Genomic DNA, 25,448 nt, shown 5'->3' with positions numbered 1-25,448 from the left:
CATAAGATTGCTGGTAATTTTTGTGGATTTACTTTATATCCTACTACTTTGTTAAAATTATTAATTGTTTTAAATAACTAAATCATTGAGTCTTTGGAATTTTCCAAGTATGTTATCATTTTATCTGCCAAAAGAGATTGTTTTGTTATCTCTGATTTTTGATTTGATTTCTTTTCCTTTTCTTATTGCTATTGCTAGGATTTCCAATACTATATTGAATAACATTAGTGACAGTAGGTATCTTTGTTTAACACCTAATCTGAGAAAGCTTTAGTTTATCTTTATTAAAAATAATGCCTGCTGATAGTTTTAGATAAATACTTTTTTGTTAATTTAAGGAAAATTCCATTCATACCAATACCTGCAAGTACTTATAATAAAAATTAGTGTTGAATTTCACCAAAAGCTTTTTCTGCATCTATTGATGCATTGATAATATTTTAAAATTTTTATTACTTATGTAATCAATTATATTAATAGTTTTCCTTATATTAAATCATCCCTGAATTCCTGGTATAAATCCTACTTGATCATAATGTATAATATTTGTAATATATTGTTGTAATTTTTAAGCTAGTATTTTATTTATGATTTTTACATTCATATTCATCAATTAATATTAATGAATTTTCTTTTTCTACTTTTACTCTTCCTGGTTTATGTAACAGCATTATATTTGTTTCATAAAAGAAATTTGATAGGATCTCTTCTTCACCAATTATTCTAAATAATTTATTTAATAGTGAAAATAGTTGATTTTTAAATGGTTAATAGAATTCATTTGTAAATTCAATTGGTCCTAGCGCTTTTCTTTTAAGAAGCTTATTTGTGGCCTATTCAATTTCTTTTTCCAAAATAAACCTAGTTAGCTATTATGTTTCATCTTCTCTTAATCTAGGCAATTTATGGGTTTGTAAATATTCTTCCATTTCACTTAAATTGTTAGATCTATTGACAAATAATTGGTCAAACTAACTCCTTATAATTACTTTAATTTCATCTTTGTGTAATTCACCTTTTTCATTTTTGAAAGAAGTGATTTGATTTCTCCTTTCTTTTTAAATAAAATTTACCACTGGTTTATCTGTTTTATTTATTTTTTCATAAAAGCAACTCCTACCTTTATTTATTAATTCAATGGTTTTTTTTTTCTCTCAATTTCATTAATTTCACTTTTAATTTTTAAGACTTTCAATTTAGTGTTTAATTAGAGATTTTAAATTTGTTTTTCTAATAGTTTTAAAATTGTACACCCAGTACATTAGTCTGCTCTTCTGCTTTAGTGATATAAGCATTCAAAATTATAAATTTTCCTCTAATTATTGCTTTTGCTGTATACCAGCAATTTTGATATTGTCTCAATAATGTCATTCTTTTTAATGAAATTATTGATTGTTTCTATGATTTGTTCTTTAACTCACTCATTCCCTTTGGAGAGAGGGGGCAGTTTTGTCATTTTATTAACAAGGCTACCAAGTTATTACATTAAAAAGATGGTCATTTGACCATCTCTTTTAGATCAGAAACCAAAGATAAACATGTTCATCAAACACTTCATGAAGGATTTCTAACTATGGAACTTATGAGGGAAGACAATGTAAGAGTAAAAATGGGAAAATGGATGGTGCTTGACAAAAATCAAAGGGGACAATTCCCTTTGATAATACTGACAAAATCAAAGAGGGTTAGTTTCCTTTGATAAGTAGACCTTACAGATAAAAGACACAAAGGAAAAAAGTAGACATATACTTCCTCTAGAAACAAACATCTGATGCAGTGCGGTGTCACTGGTATGGCCTGTTCTCCAATTTGAGAGAATTCACTTGTAGAACTTTCCTATAAATTGGTCTTAAATAAGCTTCCAATTTATTTTGCCAAAAAATAGGTAAATAATGAAAGTTATCTCAAACCTGAAGTCTTTTCAAATTTGGGATCTTTTAGACCACCATTTTACCTATCATCTACATCACCTATGTCATCTATATCACCTATATCCATCACCTGTTTCACTTTTCTCTATATCTACAAAGATTTATGCATGAATTAAAAGACATGAAGTAGAGGGCATGTTCAGGAAAAACTAGTGCCTCTGGGGTGAAGGCTACTGAACTTTTACAGGGCTGCTTTCTATTTTTGATGTCCATCTAATCCATCCAATACTCATTTGTGGTTCCAAGAAGTTGTGGCATGTACAGTGGCCACACCCCAGTAAACTGTTTCAGCAGACAGGCTAAATCAGGTTAAGGATAACCAAGGGGTATCAAACCCTATGGTGAGTTAGGGGGATGTCTACCCCAAGTATGTAAAGACTTCCCCTGGTGGAATGGGTGGATGAAAACAATTTGTTTCCAATGGCCATTATGACAGGTGAAGCAGGTGCTGTGGAGCACTTAGAGCTTGGTCAGACATTGAAGATTCTGAGGTCATCCAGTGCATTTCGAGTCATTACCAGTCATTTCAACTCTGTCCTGATGACTCTGCAAGAGAAAGGCTGATGACTATGCAACTCTGCCTCACTTAAATCCAATTTGTGCATGATCAAAAGAAAAACCAAAATCAGAAGCTAATCTTTATGATGAATTCCAATACAAAAATGAATACATGTAAAGTTGCCAGTTAAGAAAAGGTTTTGGGATGGACACATAAATATATTGTAACTCACTCATTCTTTAAGATATGATTGTTTTAGTCCCCAACTATTTTAAAATTTATCTTTCCTTGGTCCTTTATTAAACATAACTTTATTGAATTGTGATCTGAAAAGGTTAATTTTAATATTATTGTTTTTCTAGTTTTAACTTTGATACAAATATATGGTCAAACTTTGTAAAGTACCATTCTGAGAATGGTACTGAGAATTTTGAGAAAAGGTGAATTCTTTTCTATTTTCATTCAAGATATCTATCATATTAAGTTTCTCTAAAATTCTATTTATTTTCTTAACTTCTTTCTCACTTATTTTTGGGATAGGTTTTTCAAGTTCTGAGAGGATAAAATAAGTCTTCTATTATTCTAATGCTACTGTCATCATCTGTAATTCATTTAACTTTTTTTAATTTAATGCTACAGTATTTGGTGCATATGAGTTCCAAATTGATATTGCTTCATTGTCTATGGTACCTTTTGTAAAAATGTAGTTACTCTGTTTATCTCTTTTAATTAAGTACATTTTAGCCATAACTTTGTCTGAGGTCATTTTTTTTTTGTATCAGCTGATGCATAACAAATTCTACTCCAACCCTCTATTTAACTGTGTGTTCATACATATTTCTTTTTGTTGTTGTTATTCATCCTTCACTCTCTTTTTTTAAAAATTAATTTTATAATTATAATTTTTTGATAGTACATATGCATGGGTAATTTTTTTTTACACCATTATCCCTTGCACTCACTTCTTTTCCGAATTTTCCCCTTCCTCCCTCTATCCCTCCCCTAGATGACAGGCAATCCCATACATGTTAAATGTGTTACAGTATATCCTAGATACAATATATGTGTGTAAAACCAAATTTCTTGTTGCACAGTAAGAATTGGATTCATAAGGTAAAAGTAACCTGGATAGAAAGACAATAGTGCAAACAGTTTACACTCAATTCCCAGTGTTGCTTCTCTGGGTGTAGCTGATTCTGTCCATCATTGATCAACTGGGACTGAATTAGATCTTCTCTATGTTGAAGATATCCACTTCAATCAGAACACATCTTCATACTGTATCGTTGTTGAAGTGTATAATGATCTCCTGGTTCTGCTCATTTCACTCAGCATCAGTTCATGTAAGCCTCTCCAAGCCTCTCTGTCATTTCTTACTGAGAATAATATTCAATAACATTCATACACCATAATTTACCCAATCATTCTCCAATTGATGGGCATCCATTCATTTTCCAGTTTCTAGCCACTACAAAAAGGGATGCCACAAACATTTTGGCACATACAGGTCCCTTTCCCTTCTTTAGTATTTCTTTGGGATATAAGCCCAGTAGTAGCACTGCAGGATCAAAGGGTATGCACAGTTTGATAACTTTTTGGGCATAGTTCCAAATTGCTCTTTAGAATGGTTGGATTCTTTCACAACTCCAACAACAATGCATCAGTGTCCCAGTTTTCCCACAGCCCCTCCAACATTCATCATTATTTGTTCCTGTCATCTTAGCAAATCTGACAGGTGTGTAGTGGTATCTCAGAGTTGTCTTAATTTGCATTTCTCTGATCAATAGTGATTTGGAACACTCTTTCATATGAGTGGAAACAGTTTCAATTTCATCATCTGAAAATTGTCTGTTCATATCCTTTGACCATTTATCAATTGGAGAATGGTTTGATATAAATTAGAGTCAGTTCTCTATATATTTTGGAAATGAGGCCTTTATCAGAACCTTTAACTGTTAAAAATATTTTCCCAATTTGTTACTTCCCTTCTAATCTTATTTGCATTAGTTTTGTTTGTACAAAAGCCTTTTAATTTGATGTAATCAAAATTTTCTATTTTGTGATCAACAATGATCTCTAGTTCTCCTTTGCTCACAAATTCCTTCCTCCTCCACAAGTCTGAGAAGTAAACTATCCTATGTTCCTCTAAACTATTTATTATTTCATTCTTTATGCCTAAATCATGGACCCATTTTGATCTTAACTTGGCATATGCTGTTAAGTATGGGTCCATATCTAATTTCTACTACACTAATTTCCAGTTTTCCCAACAGTTTTTGTCAAATAATGAATTCTTATACCAAAATTTGGGATTTTTGAGTTTGTCAAACACTAAATTGCTATACTTGTACACTATTTTGTCCTGTGAACCTAACCTATTCCACTGATCAACTAGTATATTTCTTAGCGAATACCAAATGGTTTTGGTGACTGCTGCTTTATAATATAGTTTTAGATCAGGTACAGCTAAGCCACCTTCATTTCATTTTTTTTTTTCATTAATTCCCTTGAAATTCTCAACCTTTTGTTCTTCCATATGAATTTTGTTGTTATTTTTTCTAGGTCATTAAAGTAGTTTCTTGGGAGTCTGATTGGTATGGCACTAAATAAATAGATTAGTTTAGGGAGTATTGTCATCTTTATTATATTCGCTCAGCCTATCCAAGAGCACTTAATGGCTTTCCAGTTATTTAAATCTGACTGTATTTTTGTGGCAAGTGTTTTGTAATTTTGCTCATATAATTCCTCACTTTTCTTTGGTAGATGGATTCCTAAATATTTTATACTGTAGACATTTGTTTTGAATGGAATTTCTCTTTGTATCTCTTGCTGTTGGATTTTGTTGGTGATGTATAAAAATGCCTATGACTTATGCGGGTTTATTTTGTATCCAGCAACTTTGCTAAAGTTGTGAATTATTTCTAATAACTTTTTATTAGAATCTCTGGGGTTCTCTAAGTATACCATCATATCATCTGCAAAGAGTGATAGTTTGATTTCCTCCTTACCTACTCTAATTCCTTTAATCTCTTTCTCGACTCTTATTGCCGAGGCTAACATTTCTAATACAATATTAAATAGTAATGGTGATAGTGGGCTACCTTGTTTCACTCTTAATCTTACTGGGAAAGGTTCCAGTTTATCCCCATTACATATAATGCTTACTGATGGTTTTAAATATATGCTCCTGACTATGTTAAGGAATAGTCCATTTATTCCTATACTCTCAAGCGTTTTTAGTAGGAATGGATGTTGTATTTTATCAAATGCTTTTTCTGCATCTATTGAGATGATCATATGGTTTTTGTTAATTTGATTATTAATATGATCAATTATACTAATAGTTTTCCTAATATTAAACCAGCCCTGCATTCCTGGTATAAATCCTACTTGATCATAGTATATTATCCTGGGGATGATTTTCTGTACTCTTTTTGCTAATATCTTATTTAAGATTTTAGCATCAATATTCATTAAGGAGATTGGTCTATAGTTTTCTTTCTCAGTTTTCACCCTACCTGTTTTAAGTAACAGTACCATGTCTGTGTCATAAAAGGAGTTTGGTAGGACTCCTTCATTCCCTATTTTTTCAAATAGTTCATATAACATTGGGGCTAATTGTTCTTTAAATGTTTGGTAGAATTCACATGTAAATCCATCTGGTCCTGGGGATTTTTTCTTAGGGAGTTGATTAATAGCTTGCTCTATTTCTTTTTCCGAAATGGGACTATTCAAGCAATTTACTTCCTCCTCTGTTAATCTGGGAAGCCTATGTTTTTGGAGGTAGTCATCCATTTCACTTATCAAATTTATTGGCATAAAGTTGGGCAAAGTAACTCCTTATTATTGCTCTAATTTCTCTTCATTGGTGAAAAGTTCCCCCTTTTCATTTTTAAGACTAATAATTTGATTTTCCTCTTTCCTTTTTCTTATCATATTTACCAAAAGTTTATCTATTTTATTGTTTTTTTCATAAAACCAACTTAGTTTTATTTATTAATTCAATAGTTTTTTTTTTACTTTCAATATTATTAATTTCTCTTTTTAATTTTAGAATTTCAAGTCTAGTATTTGGTTCGGGGTTTTTCATTTGGTCTTTTTCTAGCTTTTTAAGTTGCAAGTCCAATTCATTGATCTTCTCTTTCTCTATTTTATTCAAGTAAACCGCTAAAGATATAAAATTTCCCCTTATTATCACTTTAGCTGCATCCCACAAATTTTGGTATGATGTCTCATTGTTGTCATCATCTTGGGTGAAATTATTAATTGTTTCTATAATTTGCTGTTTCACCCAGTCATTCTTTAAGATGAGATTATTTAGTTTAGTTATTTAATTTTTTGGTCTATTTACCCCTAACTTCTTGTTGAATGTAGTTTTTATTGCATTGTGATCTGAGAAGAAAGCATTTACTATTTCTGTCTTCCTGCATTTAATTTTGAGATCTTTATGTCCTAATATATGGTCAATTTTTGTATAGGTTCCATGAACTTCTGAGAAGAAAGTATACTCTTTTCTATCACCATTCAGTTTTCTCCAAAGATCTATCATACCTAATTTTTCTAATATTCTATTTACCTCTTTAATTTCTTTCTTATTTGTTTTGTGGTTTGATTTATCTAATTCTGAGAGTGCAAGGTTGAGATCTCCCACTATTATAGTTTTGCTGTCTATTTCTTCTTGCAACTCTCTTAACTTCTCCTTTAGGAAGTTAGATGCTATACCACTTGGTGCATATATGTTTAGTATTGATATGGCTTCATTGTCTATACTACCCTTTAGCAAGATACAGTTTCCTTCCTTATCTCTTTTAATTAGATCTATTTTTGCTTTTGTTTGATCTGATATCAGAATGGCTACCTCTGCTTTTTTGGCTTCACCTGAAGCACTCTAGATTCTGCTCCAGCCTTTTACCTTTATTCTGTATATATCACCCTGCTCCAAGTGTGTTTCCTGTAAACAACATATTGTAGGGTTCTGATTTTTGATGCAGTCTGCTATCTGCCTCTGCTTAATGGGAGAGTTCATCCCATTCACATTTACAGTTAAAATTACTAATTCTGTATTTCCTGCCATCATATTATTTCCAGGTTATGCTTTTTTTCCCCTTGTCCCCCCTGAACCCCTTTCCCAGTATTAAACTTATAGATCCCACTTGTGTCACACAGCCCTCCCTTTTTAGTATCCCTCCCCACTTCCTTTTAAATCCCTTCCCCTTTCTTGTACCCTTCTCTTATTACTCTTTTCCTTTTCCCTTTTCCTCTCCCCCCTTTTAATGAGGTGAGAGAGAATTCTCTGAAAAACAAATATGTCAATTATTTACTCTTTGAGCCAACTCTGATGAAAGTAAGATTCACACAATGTTCTTCTCCCCCTCTAAATTCCTTTAGATATGATAAATTTTCTTTGCCTCTTCCTGGGATGTAGTTTCTCTCTTTTTATCTCCCCTTTTCCTTTTTCTGACACTATCCCCTTTCCATTTCTACTTCCCTTTTTTATATCAGTAAAATCAAATTATATATGTGTACTTTCTGTAAATCCACAACAGAAATATAGTTCTCAAGAGTTCCTTTTATCTTTTTCTGCTTCTCTTGAATCTTGTGGTTGGAGATCAAATTTTTTGTTTAGATCTGTTTTTTTTTCTTTTCTTAGAAACAAATGGAATTCATCTGTTTCATTAAATGCCCATCTTCTTCCATGGAAGAAAATGCTAAACTTACCTGGGTTGTTTATTCTTGGCTGCATTCCAAGTTCTTTTTCTTTTGGAATATCAGATTCTGGGCCCTGTGATCTTTTAATGTGGATGCAGCCAGGTCTTGAGTGACCCTTATTGTAGCACCTTGATTTTTGAATTGTTTTTTCCTAGCTGCTTACAATATTTTTTCCTTAGTCTGATAGTTCTGCATCATGGCCACAATATTCTGTAGAGTTTTTTTTTTTTATTTTTTTTTTAGCGTCTTTTTCAGAAGGTGTTTGATGAATTCTTTCAATGCCTATTTTACCTCTGGACAGTTCTCTTTGATGATTTCCTGTAAAATAGAATCTAGGCTCTTTTTTTTCATCATAATTTTGGGAAGTCCAATGATCCTCAGATTATCTCTCCTAGATCTATTTTCCAGGTTTGTCAATTTTTGCAGTAAATATTTGATGTTATTCTCCAGCTTCTCATCTTTTTGGTTTTGCTTGACTGATTCTTGGTGTCTCAATGCATCATTCATTTCTATTTGTTCAGTCCTGATTTTTAATGAGTTTTTTCTTCGCTTTTTTATTTCTTTTTGTATATTTCCAATTGAGTTTTTAAATGAGTTATTTTGCTCTATGAAATTTTTTTCCATTTCACTAATTTTTTTTTTTTTTTTTTTTTAGTGAGTTGTTTTCTTTTTCCAATTCACAGATCCTACTTTCTTGGGAATTCTTTATCTTTTCCAATTCACAGATCCTACTTTCTTGTGATTTTTTTTAACCTTTTCCAATTCACAAATTTTGTTTCCCTGCACTTCCTGTGAATTCGTTATCTTTTCCAATTCAAAGTTAGGACATTGTTACTCTCTAACATAGCTTCTCTTTCCTTTGCCCATTTATCTTCTAACTCTCTTTTGATGTCTTTAATAGTCTCTTCTGGGAGAGAGTTATGTGATGGTGGCCAGGTAACATTCCCCTTCAGAGTATTATCTGGAGATTGTATGCTGTTAGTCTCCTCGGGGTTGGAAACCCCCTCTTTTTCTGTATAGAAGCTGTCAATTATTCTTTTCATTTTTTTACTCATTTTTAAAAACATATGGGGTCTGCCTTCAGGGTAAGGAGGTTAGCAGCTTCCTCTGCAGAACAGAGATAGTATGGATGGCAGCTGTCTTGTGAACGGGCTGCAAAGGTATGAAGGTGCTCTGGGAGAGAGTTTCCTCCCCCCAACTGGAAGTGATTCAGAGCTGGTTAGCACAGCGGGGCTGCAAAAGTGCCAGTGAAAAACCCCCACTGTGTGGCTTAGCAACTGCATTTAGGCTAGAGGCTGAATAGTAAAAATGTCACAACCCCAGGCCAAAGCCTCTCTCTCTGTAGCTCTTCCAATCCCAGAGGCCTTCCCAGACTGATCTGCACAATATGCTAGCCTAGTTCTACCACTGTCTGTGCCAGTCTTTTTCCCCATCCCTCAAGACTGACCTTTTCTGATGAGATTCCAGATTCTCTTCAGCTGGTAGTTTGTTGTGTTTCTAATCTTCATGGTTTTTACTAGTCCAGTGCTATTTTTAAGGCTGAATTAAATAATTGGTATTGAGGGTAGAGAGAGGTTAGAAATTCGTGTGTGTTTTCTCTGCCATCTTGGCTCCACCCCCTCTCACATATTTCTTATAAACAATATATTGGATTCTTATTTTTTAATCCATTCTTCTACCTGTTTCCATTTTGTGGGTGAGCTCATCCCATTCACATTCAAAGTTATACATGCTATTTGTGAATTTCCCTCCATCTTATTTTTACTCATTATTTTCCTCCTCAGCCTCTCTTTTTAACCTATCCCAGTCCCCTCATCTTTTCCTCTTACCTTCTTATTCCTTATTTTACCCATGCTTTTTAAAATTCCCTTTTTTATCTTTTCTGTCAACCTCCTAATCATCCTTTTAGGTCTCTCTCGACCTTATTCTCCATAAAGTTTGGAAAACTTCTAAATTGCCTCAGAAGCACACTTTGTTTCTTCAACCTAAATGAGATTCTAACTATTAACAGTCCTCCATCCCCCCACCTGCTTTCTTCTGTATTACTTCTTCCTTTTATGCTCTTTTTATCTTTTTAGCCAGTTCTGTTTTTTGTTTTTTACAAATATTTGACAGTCTTTCAGCTCACCAAATGTCTATTCCCCCCACTCCCAGAATTATACTCAACTTTGCTGGATAAGTTATTCTTGGTTGCAAGCTCAGATCATTTGCTCTGAAATATAATATTCTAGAGTTTAGTCTTTTAGAGTAGAACCTGCTAGTTTTTGTGAAATCCTGATTGTTTTTCCACGTTAGTTAATTTTTTTTCCTCACAGCTTGCAATATATTTTTTTAACCTGGGTTTTGAAACTTAACTATGACATTCTTGTAAGTTTTCTCTGTGTGATTTCTTTCATGTGTTGATTGGTGGATTCTTTCTATCTCTATCTTCTTTTCTTTAACAATTTCTTGTAATAATGTATCCAGATTCTTTTTTTTTTAATCATAACTTTCAGGTAGAGTGACAATTCGTATATTGTCTCTTCTCAATCTGTTCTCCAGATTAGTTATTTTTCTAATGAGATATTTCAGATTTTCTTCCATTTATTTTTAATTTTATATCTTAGTGTCATATCATTTAATTCCACTTGCTCAATTCTTCTTTTCTTTTCTTTTTTTTTTTTTTGAACACAGAAACTGTGAAAAATCATAGCACAAAAAATCCTTCTAAACTTATGTATGACACTAAAACAAACATTTCCCACTCCTGCCCCCAAAAGACCCCTCCAAAAATCCTGATTTGTAGCTTTTAGGGAGAAGACCCTGTCTATCCCTGAGCTGTGGTTTCTGCCCAGAGGGTGCATTCAGCCATTCTCAGGCTCAGGCCGGCTTTATGTTGGATGGCATGAAAAAAAAAAATTAATTGGAAAAAAAAGTCTATCCTAATAAGTCATCTCATAGTCTTCCAGCTGGCAGGGAGTAGGGAAAATGTAGTCAAGAAGTAGAGCCTTCTTAGGTCCCTAAAAAGAAGGGATTTAGGGAAAAGTGTCTTTTTATTTGGATAGAAGAGGAAAACATGCTCCCTGTGTTTTAGACAGAACATGAGTTCTAGGAAAATCAGCTGGCGCTTTGATTTGGAATGAGTGGAGAAGAGGAAAGGGAAGGAAGACCAAGGGGCACAGCTCAGTCCCCTCCCCCCCCACTCCAACTTTCTCCCCACTCTCCAGGATGGTTTGGTGGGAAGGGAAGTAGGAGAACATTGGAAGAGATACTCAGAGATTGCTAAGAGTTCATTTTTCTTGCTCCAGGCCATCTGTGGTGCACCTTTGATGCTCCGTTTCTGGTGAGCCTGCTCTTTGGCCACTGCCAGGGAGATGTTGAAGTCCAAAACGGGGTCAAAGGAGGAAGATATAGAAGAGGGTGAGTGGAATCTTGTTTCTTGGGACTGTCTTGAGAATCCATCTCATCACTAGTTTCACTAAGCGTAGAACTTGATGATGCTGGTTTGGGGTTCTCACACACTGCTTCGGTCCAGGTGCCACTGCTCTCCTCTACCTCTTCGTTGACTTCTTGCCTCTGGGCAAGGGACCACTCAGGTGCTCCTGGGACGGTATCACTTCACACTTTTTGAAGTCCATGGTCTTGTTCACATCTAGCAGCTTAGTCTCATCTCTATACAGCCTTGATTGCAGCGACCACGTCCCTATGTTGTTTTCCCACCATGCAGATCTCATCCATCTCCACAATCTGATCCTGGGCCTTGAGCCCTAAAAAAAGCCTTGAGGACTTGAGCCTCCGCGGGTAAGTTGGAATCCACAACATGGATATATTGGCCAGATTTAGACTTATCACTGCGCAGGTGGAAGCCATAGCCATTGGGACCTTTTTTCATAGCACAAAGTCGGGGTCTCAGCTCCTATACCTGCTGGTTCTTCCTTCTCTTCCAGAGGCCCCCTCGCAGCTCCCGGCTGCTTGCTTCTCCGCGGCCCTCTGCTGGTTAGGTAGCCCTCTTTCCCTCCCTCCCGCCTTGGCCTCGCAGTAGTTTTTCTCCCCGCTCTAGGATGCAGCTTCTGCAGGCGCTCCTACGCCTCCGGGTCGACCACAGCAGGCGCACGGAGATGAACGGGCTCGAATGCGGCTCACCACCTGCTGGTGACTCTCCTGCTCCACGTTCTCGCCATTCACCTCCACCAACCGGTCACCGGCCCGCAGTCCCGTCTTTTCCGCCAGGGAGCCTGGCTCCACCAGTCGGATAAACTGTCTCACTTTGCCCTGGTCATGGAAGTGGAAACCGTAGCCTTCAGCCCCTTCTCCAGATTACAGAGCTGGGGCAAGGGGCTCTCGGAGTCCCTTCTGCGCTCATTTTGCTCTGGAGCAGCTCAGGGGCTTTGCGGATGGGGCCGATTCACCAAACACCCCCTCACCTCATCTCTCCCCTCCCCCCCTGCCCCCAGTCCTAGGAGGCGGGAATCCAGGATGAAACACAGCAAGGAATCGTGGGCCGAGAGGAGGGAGGAGGTCTCTCCCAATTCTTTTCAAGGAAATATTTTCTTCCTTAAGATTTTGTATCTTCTAAAGGCCTCATTTCTAAAATATACGGAGAATTGACTCAAATTTATAAGAATTCAAGCTATTCTCCAATTGACAAATGGTGAAAGGATTTGAACAGACAATTTTCAGATGAAGAAATTAAAACTATTTCTAGTCATATCAGAAAGTGTTCCAAATCACTACTGATCAGAGAAATACAAATTAAAAAACTCTGAGATACCACTACACACTTCTCAGATTGGCTAGGATGACAGGAAAAGATAATGATGAACATTGTTGGTAAAATTGTGGATGGATCCAACTATTCTCAAAAATATGCTCAAAACTATGCTCAAAAAGTTATCAAACTGTGCATACCCTTTGACCCAGCAGTGTTACAACTGGGCTTATATACCAAAGAGATCTTAAAGGAGGAAAAGTGCAAAAATGTTTGTGGCAGCCCTCTTTGTAGTGGCAAGAAACAGGAAACTGAATGGATGCCATCAATTGGAGAATGGTTGGGTAAATTATGGTATATGAATGTTATGGAATATTATTGCTCTGTAAGAAATGACCAGCAGGAGGAATAGAGAGAGACCTGGAGAGACTTACACGAACTGATGCTAAGTGAAATGAGTGGAATCAGGAGATCATTATACATGGCAATAATAAGACTATACAATGATCAATTCTGATAGACATGTCTCTCTTCAACACTGAGATGATTCAAACCAGTTCCTATTGTTCAGTAATGAAGAGAGCCTATGGGAACTGAGTGTGGACCACAACATAGCATTTTCACTCTTTCTGTTATTGTTTGCTTACATTTTTTTGTTTTTCTCCTCAGGTTTTTTCTTTCTAAGACTTAGCAACAGCCACAATAAAATTCCACAGATCCTGCAATCATATCTCCTGACCCACAGTCAAAAGAACTAGGTCTGTGGCCAAAAGTATTATGTCCAGCAAAATTATTTATAATATTGAATGAGAAAAAATGGACATTTAATAAACTTGAAAATTTTCAGGACTTTCTATCAACCAAACCTGAAATTAATAGAAAATTTAACATATAAGAGCCAATATCAAAAATCAGTTTCAAGGAACACAACATGGACAAATTTGTTTTTTTAACATGGGAAATGTATACCATATGTTTAAGATTGGCATCAACAATAGAATAGCTAAAAACAAAAACTGGTACAGAGTTAAGGTGAAAATAGTAATTATGTTATACAAATGAGGTACAGAATATTAGAAGGGGGAGAAGGACTCATAGTTATGAAAACTTACTTACATCTGGAATGGGTTAAATAAGCAACACTACATATATACCAGGAAGGGTATAGTACCCTCCAAAAATCTATAAAGTAATAAGGGAGGAAGGATGGGTGGACAGGGAAGCAAAGAGGGAAGAAGACAAGGGAGGGATTGTTGGAGATGGGAGGGGAAGGAGGTTAAGTAATAGCAAGGCAAATTAAGGAGCAGAATTAAAGCAAAGGGTCAGCAGGGAAAGGAAAGGGGTGTGTGTGTGTGTGTGTGTGTGTGTGTGTGTGTGTGTGTGTGTGTGTATGAAGGGACTGTGTGTATATGCATGTGTGTATATATCTGCATGCTTAAACATATCTTTTCTTAACTATAGTTTAAGAAAAATGCCTGTTTGGGAGAGGTAAGAAGAGATGACAACCACGGGGGTGAGGAAAGGAGCAAAAAGTAAAGTAAAAAAAGTGCACAGCATCTTTGCTGTGTAAAAGAACAATTTACAAGGAAGTAAGAAAAAGATGGACACTCATGAATATAATTTCTTCTACTGATTCACACACACACATTTATTGAACTAGTTATTTGTTTTTATATATTTTGAATCTTCCTCGGTGTTGTGCTGGGCACATACTAGTATTCTTTCTTTGTTTTATATTTCTTTTCTGTTTTTCTTTTTTCTTATTCTGTTTTTTTTTTAATAAAAAAGATTTAAAAAGAAAACAAGAGACATGGGGGAAAAACCAAGTTATGAAGAACTTAAAAGGGCAAGCAAGGGATTTTGTTGTTGTTTGGTTCTGGAGGCAGAAGGGAACCACTGGAGTGGCTTGATGAATAAGAGGGTGAAACATTTATACCACAAACTTTAAGAAGATCACCTAGATATCTAAGTGAAAGGTGGATTAGAATGGGAAGAGCTTTGAGACAGTCAGACCAAAATCATTAGGCTACTACAATAGTTTAGGCATAAAATAATGAGGGATTACAGTAGAGGCAGTTTCAGAGAAGAAAAAGGACATATTCTAGAAATATTGTGAAATTAAGGAAAGCATCAATTTTGGCCATCTCTAGTTATTTTCAAACATTCTAGAACAGCTGACCTGTTAGAATAAAGATTGTGGAACTATGGTTTAAGGTAGACTAGGCATTAGAGAGAAATTAAGAAATTGGAGAATTTAAAATAGTAATGTAATGAGTTATTAGAACACTGTGAAAATGTGGTATGATGGAACTAACTTGTTAAATCAGTGAGATGGGAATTTTTCTTTTCCCAATTTTAGGTGACTGAATTGGAGAGTTGTATATAAGTGGCCCTTTAAAGATGAATTCCCATTTTGACTGGTTCCCAGTTAGGATCTGCAAGGGAGGGGATGAAATTCAAAAGAGTGATAGATTTGATATATTAGATTGATGCTGGCTCCCTCACCTCTCCCTTACTCCCAATCTGCAACATCCTATGGTTAAACTGTCTTGAAGACAACTTGAAGGAGATGAGAAAGCAAAACGATTTTATTTATTATTAGTCACCACCTATATGCCAGGAATTGTGCTAAGCTCTTTATAAATATTATCCCATTGGATGATTACAACTTTATAAGGTACCTTTTAAAGTTGAAGAGACCAAGGCAAGTAGAGGTTGAATAACTTGACCTACTAGGTATAAAAGCTCTAGACAGAATAAGATACCTGGCAGTACACCTGCCAAAACAAACCCTGGAATTATGTAAACAAAATTATTAAAAGAAAACTTTTTTACACAAATAAAATTAGATTTTAAAAATTGGAAAAATATTAAGTATTCATGAGTTAGCAAGGCCAATATAATAAAAATGACAATTTTACCTAAACCAATTTATATATTCAACACAATTCCAATTAAATTATAGATTCTTTTTGCTGAATTAGCAAAAATAACAATTCATTTGGAAGAACAAAAAGTCAAGAAAATAGAAGTAACTAATGGAGGAAAAATGTAAAAGAAGGAGGTTAGCAGTATCAGATCTTAAACTGACCCTGGCTAAGAAATAAAATAGAGTAGACATAGAAATTACCATAGCAAATATAAATAATAATCTTGTATTTGACAAGTCTAAAGACTTAATATTTAGGAATAATAATTCATTGTTTGGTAAAAATCATTAGGAAAACTGAAAAGAAATATGGCAAAAACAGAGCATGGTACAATATCTCACACCATTTACCAAGATAAAATCAAAATTGATTATTAAAAGAGACTTTAGAGCATCAGCTTTGAAGTCAGGAGAACCTGAGTTCAAATCTGATCTTAAAACACTTAACACTTCCTACCTGTGTGACCCTAGCAAGTCATTTAACTCTAATTGCCTCAGCAAAAAGCAAGCAAACAAATAAATAAAAATATAAGTATTTTTACAAGAAATTAGAAGACTATAAGAATAGGTTACTTATCAGACTTAAGGAAGGCAACAATTTATAACTAAACAAGAGTTAGAAAGCAAAGTTAGGTATAACATGGATAATTCTGATTACATTAAATTAAAAAGGTTTTGTGCAAACAAAACCAATACAGATGAAGTCAGAAGGGAAGCAGAAATTTGGGTAAAATTTTTATGTACAGTTTATAAAGGTCTCATATCTAAAATATATAAATAACTATCAAATTAAGAATGTGAATCACTCCCCAATTGATAAATGGTCAAAAGATATGAAGAGTCTGTCTTCCAATGAAGAAATCAAAACAATATGTAATCAAATAAAAAACAATGCTCTAAGTCACTATTATTTAAAGAAATGCAAATTAAAACAATCTTGAGATATGGAAGGTGTTGCACTAAATAAGGAAGAGTGAAATGAGCAGAACTAAGAGAAATTATAAACAATAACAACAATATTGTTTCAAATATGATTTTGAGTGGATAAGTTATTTTGAGTATTACATTTTGAGTCATAGGAGACATGAGTAGACTAAGTGATGAAATTTGAGCTAATTAGGACAGCCAAAGAGGCTGCCAGGTCATATATGGCTATCAATGCAAGTAGGCCACTGCAGACAGCAGAAGACATACTGCTTGAAATTCTGGTAGATTTTTTTTTTTCTGAGACATTTGGGATTAGGTGACTTGCCCAGGGTCACACAGCTAGGAAGTTTTAAGTGTCTGAGGCCAGAATTGAACTCAGGTCCTCCTGACTTCAGAGTTGGTACTCTATCTACTGCACCAACTAGCTAGCAGCTCTGTAGATTTTTTTTTTTTTATAACTTAATAATGTTTTTTATTTTTGGCTAATTTCTGGCTAATATAGGTCAATAATAGTTGTATTTTACCTAAAATTAATCCTTCCAATACATTCACTGTTCTTCCAAAAGAGTAATTAAACTCTTTCTCATACTATTGAATCTGATAGGGAGAGACCTGAGAGAAATCCTGCTTCCTGAGAGCAATGATATATACTGATATTCTGATGACATAGTATTGATCAGGGGCTATGTGAAGGATAAATGATTAAAGATCAATGCTATAAAAATCAAGTCTGGCCCCTCAGCTATTGGGTGCAAGTAACTCAGACGATTCTTGATAGAGTCTAGGAAAACTCTTGATATTTGCTTCCTCACAGTCTAAAAAAGGTTTTTGGGGTTTTTGGATATCTTTTTGAGATTTTTGAGAGCCTATATTTTATACTTAAGAATACTGATAACTCCTATTTGCTAGTAAATATGTTCTGCCGCTTTTATTTAGACTTTTGTTTAGAATTCAGAACAAGTAATAACTATGGAAGACTTAAAGTGAGGTTGTCTGGTTTTAGGAGATTTCTTTCCATAATGGTCAGAAAGTTCATGCCTTCAGCAGGCACCTAAAGGTGGAATAGAGCAAATGACCATAAGGCTTCTAGAAGGTATGAGCTCCTTAAAGGAGTGAATTAATATATCACTTTTTTTAGAAAACTAGTTACTTACTTGTTACTGGACTCCAGCTGTTAATGAATAGATGGTCATATCATTGTTCTTCATTCAAAGTTGCTAATTGTGAATTGGGTGCAAAATGGCTTTTTGTCTAAGATCAATAGAGTACAGGAAGCTTCTCTCACTAAATGTAAATGGTATATTCAAAATTACTTATGTTTCTGGATTATTACTCTCTCAGAGACTGAGGCGTCTAGTTCTAACTCCCAATATGTTATCTCTTTCAATGGGATCCAACTCATGAGAAATGCCATTTTGATTAGTTCCACTGCGAGATGATTAAGTCCACTACAAGAAAAGCATGCACCATTGGATTTAATCTATTAATAGGGGATATACTTCAAATCATTTCAGTCAACTGAGCTGTAAATTGCATAGTTGACATGCAAAAGTTTTGAGGGATGAAATATATGAGATCTTCAGCTACTTAGAATGGGTGGGAAAAATTCATATGGGTCTGGAAAAATGGTCTGAAGCTTGGAGAAAACAAGACTGAACAATTAAAGACTCTCCTCTTTGGGATGCAGAAATTTTGTCTATGCCAGTAAGTGTAGTGGCATACACTTTGTCCAATTTACACAGTTGTTTGTGAGGCATGTCAGAACCTCTCAGAAAGATGACAAGTTTTTGTTTAATCAACCAACCATGTTGAAGCTATTACAAGATTAACAGAAATTAAGTATGTATTCACTGCCAATATGGACATAGAATCTGCAAAGCCATATTGTGCTGTGTGGATCAGCTATTTCTGTCCAAGAGGACTCTTTATACCAATTATAATGCCCATCTATACCCTATGTCCTGAGGCTTATCCTTAATAGGCAAATTGACCCTCTTCACAAAAGTTTTGTGGACAGTGAAACCAATGTCACCTTTGGAAGGGAGAAGGCTTTCTAATCTAGTTATTTTTTGGATTACGTCTCCAAGAAAGATATGTTGCCAGAGCAAATCACTAAAAGGAATTTTAAGAACCACTCCAGTGCCTTTGCCAAGAAAATCTCCAATGGGATAACAGAATTGTCATGAATGAAATCACTCATCAAGAACAATAAAAACTCTTTGTTTTATAAATGTGGCCAGTTATCTTCAAGAATAAGAGTCACTAATTTTAACATACTTGATTATATATATATATATATATATATATATATATATATGTATATATATATATATATACACACACACACACACACACACACACACACACACACACACACACACATATATATATGTCTCCTTATAAACACATGACAAACAACTAAGTATATATAGTTTAAACATGGTTTCTATTTTTCTTAATAGTTTTGATTTTTGGCAAGAAGAAAACCAAAGGATCCTAAGTGAGTTTCAAATGGAATTTTAAAAATAAAAATTCTAGAAGATTTTCTACATGGTGATGACAAACTGAAGAGTCACTGACTTCCTCAGAAAAATGGCGCTAAAAAAGGAACAAAAACTTGGAATCCTCTGTGACCTTTATTTGTTCCAAATATTTTTGCTTCTGAGAAAATTATGTGTTTGCACACTTTTATAACTATGTCAACTAAATAATACATAAAATATAAAATTCTTTGGGAGATAAGATGTCTTTGTAAACCAGACTCTATTAATAACATTCTGTTCTTAGAAAATTTAGTGAATTATTTTGAAAAAGGCTATCTTTAACATGCTGTTAAAACTAGAGCTGGGTAGATCAATAAATTTATGAGGTTCCTATCCTTGAATACAATAAAGATAAAACTAGACTGAACACCACAAAAATCTACAAGATATATATTTTATAGATGGACAACAGATAGTTTTTTTTAATCTCTTTACCATGGCTTCAACATAACATTAATAATGTTTTCTTAAATGCTTTCAAGACAATTTCTTACATATTAATAAGATGCAGAATTAAACATTAAACAAAAATTATTGGATACCTCCTCCAATTTCCCAAAGTTAAATCATTATTTAAAAAAGAAAAAAAAACCACTTCTTTATGTAAATATACCTTAGGATCAGCAAACAGCTCTATTTCATTATACTGAAACAGTCTTCTCAAGCAAGCAAAATCTTTTTTTGGAGAAAGAAAACAAAAGAGCAGTTAACATTCTTTTACTAAACTTTCTTGGATAATGGAAATTTAATTAACATGCTTCTTTGTTTCCTGAAACCTATTTTTATATTAATTTTTAGTGAAAATTTATTGGAAAAAGCCTGAAGGAAGATCCTGAAGTTCAATTTAATTCAATATTTAAAAAACCCATTATATCCAAGGTAATAAGTATAGTGGATGGAGAACTGGTCTTATCATCAGGTCTGATCCAAGATTGTTTGGGTAGGGTAGGATAAATCTTTTATTCTTCAAGTATTCAATTATTCTTCAAATATCATTGACAACTCTTTAGGATTACAAATGGCAGAGCAAGTGCCAATCTAGAGCTTTTTCACAGGAAATTCTTAGAACCAGTGAAATCGGAGCTCTGGTCCAAAAAGAAATGTACAGAACATCATGCCAGTGAATTGAAAGACCACAGTTAACAGCTATGATCTTTAAAAGATGGACTCAAATGTTCAAGAATTGGATCTTTGAACTAGCAGCAACCTGTTTTCTTTCTCCTGGTAAACTAAAGGGAAGCTGTTAAAGAAAAAGAGAAGTAATCACTAAGCCAGAGTTCCCCCTTCTGGACATCTAGAAAACTGCAGAATTGCTTAAAAATACAATAGCTTCTTTAAAAACTATGATTTTACAATTGATAAATGGTCAAAGGATATGAACAAACAATTCTCAGATGAAGAAATTAAAACTGTTTCTAGCCATATGAAAAGATGCTCCAAATCATTACTGATCAGAGAAATGCAAATTAAGACAACTCTGAATTACCACTACACACCTGTCAAATTGGCTAGAATAACAGGGAAATATAATGCAGAATGTTGGAGGGGATGTGGGAGAACTGGTACACTGATACATTGTTGGTGGAATTGTGAATACATCCAGCCATTCTGGGGAGCAATTTGGAACTATGCTCAAAAAGTTATCAAACTGTGCATACCCTTTGATCCAACAGTGTTACTACTGGGCTTATATCTCAAAGAAATTTTAAAGAAGGGAAAGGGATCTGTATGTGCAAGAATGTTTGTGGTAGCCCTCTTTGTAGTGGCCAGAAACTGGAAACTAAATGGATGTCCAAAATTGTGGTATATGAATATTATGGAATATAATTGTTCTGTCAGAAATGACCAGCAGGATGATTTCAGAAAGACCTGGAGAGACCTACATGAACTGATGCTGAGTGAAATGAACAGGACCAAGAAATCATTATATAATTCAACAACAATACTATATGATGATCAATTCTGATGGACGAGGCCATCTTCAACAATGAGATGAACCAAATCAGTTCCAATAGAGCAGAACCAGCTATACCCAGTGGAAGAACTCAGGGAAATGAGTGTGAAGCACTACATAGAATTCCCAATCCCTCTATTTTTGTCCATCTGCATTTTTTATTTCCTTCACAGGCTAATTGTATACTATTTCAAAGTCCGATTCTTTTTGTACAACAAAATAATTGTTTGGACATATATACATGTATTGTATTTAACTTATACTTTAACATATTTAATATGTATTGGTCAACCTGCCATCTGGGGGAAAGGGTGGGGAGAAGGAGGGGAAAAGTTGGAACAAAAAGTTTTGCAATTGTCAATGCTGAAAAATTACCCATGCATATATCTGGTAAATAAAAAGCTATAATAAAAAAAAAGAACTTCAGCAAAAAAATTAAAATAAAATAGTGGAATAAATGAACAAAGGAAAATAAAAAATATATTATTGATGACTAATGAAAAAAGCAAACATACAAAATATTATAAGGAATTTCTCAACTGGAGGTCATGGTTTTTATTACAAATAAGTAGATGATCCTTCTTATTGTTGAGCTCACTTTCATTCCCAATGACTACAGTTTAAAGAGTTCAGCAGTAGTCTTTTGTACTCAGGGATGACAAAAAAAAATCACAATGAAATTTAGTTGATTATGTTTTTGTAATGAGAAATGTTCTTGATTAAAATTTTGATAGCCCTTTGGGCATAGTTCGAAATTGCTCTCCAGGATGTTTGAATTAGTTCACAACTCAACCAACAATGTATTAATGTCCCAGTGTTCCCACATTCCCTCCGACATTCATCATTATCTTTGCCTGTCATCTTAGCCAAACTGAGAGGTATACAGTGGTATCTCAGAGTTGCCTTAATTCACATTTATCTAATCAATAGTGATTTAGAGTACCTTGTCATATGACTAGAAATGGTTTCATTTTCTTTTCTTTTTTTTAATTATAGTTTTTATTTACCAGATATATGCATGGGTGATTTTACAGCATTGATAATTGCCAAACCTGTTGTTCCAATTTTTCCCCTCCTCTCTCCCCCGCCACCATGTCCCCTGGTCCAGATGGCAGGTTGACCAATACATGTTAAACATGTTAAAGTATAAATTAAATACAATATGTGTATACATATCCAAACAGTTGTTTTGCTGTACAAAAAGAATCGGACTTTGAAATAGTGTACAATTAGGCTGTGAAGGAAATAAAAAAATGCAGATGGACAAAAATAGAGGGATTGGGAATTCTATATAGTGGTTCATAGTCATCTCCCAGAGTTTTTTTGCTGGATGTAGCTGGTTCAGTTCATTACTGCTCTGTTGGAATTGATTTGGTTCATCTCATTGTTGAAGAGACCCACGTCCATCAGAATTGATCATCATATAGTATGTTGAAGTTTATATCTCTTGGTCCTGCTCATTTCACTGGTTTCATTTTCTTTATCTGAAAATTGCATGTTCATATCCTTTGATCATTTATCAATTGGAGAATGGCTTGAATTCTTATAAATTTGAGTTAATTCTTTATTATACAAAGAAATTTTATTGTTTTGCTGATTTGTCCACATCTTACCTTCTTTGGCACTAGAAACAATTAATTTTGTGAGCATTTTGTATGACAATTAAATGGTATTTTTAAATGATCAGTAAGTTGGACAAAAAGTTGTTTGAGGCAATTTGGGGCAAAAAAACCCACTGAATTTTGACTAGCAACATCTGGATGAAAATAATATCCCTAATTTTGACTCTTTATATGTAATTTGAGAGTGAAGATGATAGTTAAGGTCCATTTCCCTATAGACCATATAACTTGTATAATTGAATTTTAGATAGGTTTGGTGAGAGTTGAGAGTTTTTAAGATTTACTATATGTAGGTGATCTAAATTTTATTTAAAAAATGCCTTCTCATGTTTTTGTAGTTTTGAAGTTGACAAAGTGTTTTATTTATGGCAATAAATTAGCCGAGATTTAGTCATTAATTTCTGAAAGGTCAACCTTATATGCACCTACTTTATAAAAAGCATTCTAGATTTAAAGGGATTCTGCTTTCCTGCTGGTTAAGGTCCATTTCCCTATAAATAATATCACTTTATAACAATTTTAGAAAGATTTGGTGAGAGTAGAGAGTTTTTAAGATATACTATATGCAGGAAACCTCATACATAATTTTTAATATTCTGGAGGACAATATAACCCACCTTATTTATATCTTTGTATAAAATAAAATAACTTTATAACTGAATTTTAGAAAGGTTTAGTGAGAAATGAGAATTTTTAAGATGTACTATATTTGCTAATACTATTATGTTATAGGTTTTATTTATAATATTCTGGAGAAGGACAATATTATATAAATTATATCTTTGTATGGAATAAATTAGATAAAAGACTTTTGGTGTTGGTGAAGGGAGATCTTGGAAGTGACTGGTAAATAGAGTAAGAGAAAAGTAAAATGAAGGGTGGAATACAAGAAAATATAGAAAGAATATATTAAGCACCCAGTATGTACAGAGTGCTGTTATACATTAAGGAGGAAACAAAGAAAGGTGCCTGTTCTCAAGGAGTTTGAGAATTCCATTGAGGGAATAAAGTAAGTAGGTATAATGCACAATATTATGTAAGTACATTAGACAATTTTAAAATAAAATATAAAGTGTGAGAGACAAAGTCACTGTTAATCAGGAGGATCAGAGAAGGTCTCTTAGGAAGCATCTATTTGGGCTTTAAAAGAAACATAGAAATTCAATAGATGAAGGAGGGAAGCCAGACTTTCTAGGTATAGATAAAAGTCTAAGTAAAAGCAAGAGAATGTAAGAGTTGAGTGTTTTGTTGCACTGGAGTGGAGCACATGGAGGAAGTAGTATGGCATAAGGTTGTAAAGGTGAGGATGTTGTTAGATGCAAGAAGACCTTGGTTGTCAAGAAAAGGAATTTGAATTTTATATTCTGGGCAACAAGGAATCACTAAAGATTATTGAGCAGTTCCCCGAACCAATTAATTCTATTTCCACAGTACTTCTCAAATCCATCTCTTTTCTCTTCTCATTGTCACCACCTGAAAGTACTATTTCAGTAAGTTCAATGGTAGTCACACTTCTATTCTCCACAATCTATCCTTAATGCCACAATTAGAAATCATGCACACATCTAATCATACTTGTTCTCTGTAATCTTCTGTGATTCCTGAGTATAGAATAAATTCAGAGTAAAATTCAAACTCCTTTACATGGTATCAAAGATCCTCCCTGAACCTAAGACCATGAAACTGATATACAATACTGATGAACTTCTCCAGGCAACCAAATTTTGCTATGAACTTCCACAAGTCCTCTTGAGGGGATTTGGTAAGAACATCAAAAAGGATTCTCTTTTGCTCCTGGCATTTCTTCAGGAGCTGTTGGAGAGCAAACACCTTGTTGACCATTTCCTAGTTCTTTCTGAAGCCACTCGGGGTTTTTGAGTAGATGTTCATCTTCTACTTAAAGTATTAGTCAATTAAAGAGGAATCTAGAAAAAAATTTTTGAGAGCACTGAATCCCACCTTCTACCCCTACTGTGATCTTTATAGGATGATTTATTCCCTTTTCCTCTATAGAGATGGACAATGACTTCCAGTTCTTGGATATTTTAGATATTTGTGTTCTTTTTTTGAGGAAAGAAAAGTTACGGCTTTCAGATAGTCCAGTGATTTTTTAAAATAATCTTTCCTCAACCTGTTTTCCAGGTCAGTTGTGAGAAACTTACATTTTCTTCTTTAAGTTTTTTGACTTTGTTTTGGTACTTCTTATTGTCTTGAAGGAGTTCTATGTCCTATTTGTTCTATTCTAATTTTCAGATAGACTTGGGGAAAATTTTGGATCTCATGTTTCTTTTCAATTTATTCTTCCATAAATCTCATTTCTTTTTCATTTTTCTCTAATATTGTAATTTGATTTATGAAAATATTCAATTTTTAAAAAATTTCATTCTGTATCTCTTCCAGGAATTCTAGTTGAAGTTTCATACAAACTATTTTTCTTTGATATTTTGCTTGTAGATGTTTTGGAATAATTTTTTTCTGTGTTTATGTCTTGAATTTTTCTGTCCACACAATAGCTTTTTATGGTAAGATTGTTTGTTGTTTTTTTTCCTCATTCTTCCCACTCTCTTCCTGATTTTGGACTTTATATTTGGAACAGAATCTGCAAACTTCTTGATAGAATATCTGAGTTACGCTTATGTTATCTTGG

The 25,448-nt window shown here is 34.1% G+C and overlaps 1 pseudogene; it reads right to left on the bottom strand.

The window, feature by feature from the left end:
• Positions 1-11,060: 11,060 nt before the first annotated feature.
• Positions 11,061-24,643, bottom strand: LOC141550383 (Na(+)/H(+) exchange regulatory cofactor NHE-RF1 pseudogene; annotated as a pseudogene).
• Between the last annotated feature and the right edge of the window lie 805 nt (positions 24,644-25,448).

The sequence above is a fragment of the Sminthopsis crassicaudata genome, chromosome 1 (assembly GCF_048593235.1).
Source record: "Sminthopsis crassicaudata isolate SCR6 chromosome 1, ASM4859323v1, whole genome shotgun sequence".
Taxonomy (NCBI): Eukaryota; Metazoa; Chordata; class Mammalia; order Dasyuromorphia; family Dasyuridae; genus Sminthopsis; species Sminthopsis crassicaudata.
Note: the sequence above shows the minus strand (reverse complement) of the source record. Positions and strands in the feature narration are given on the sequence as shown.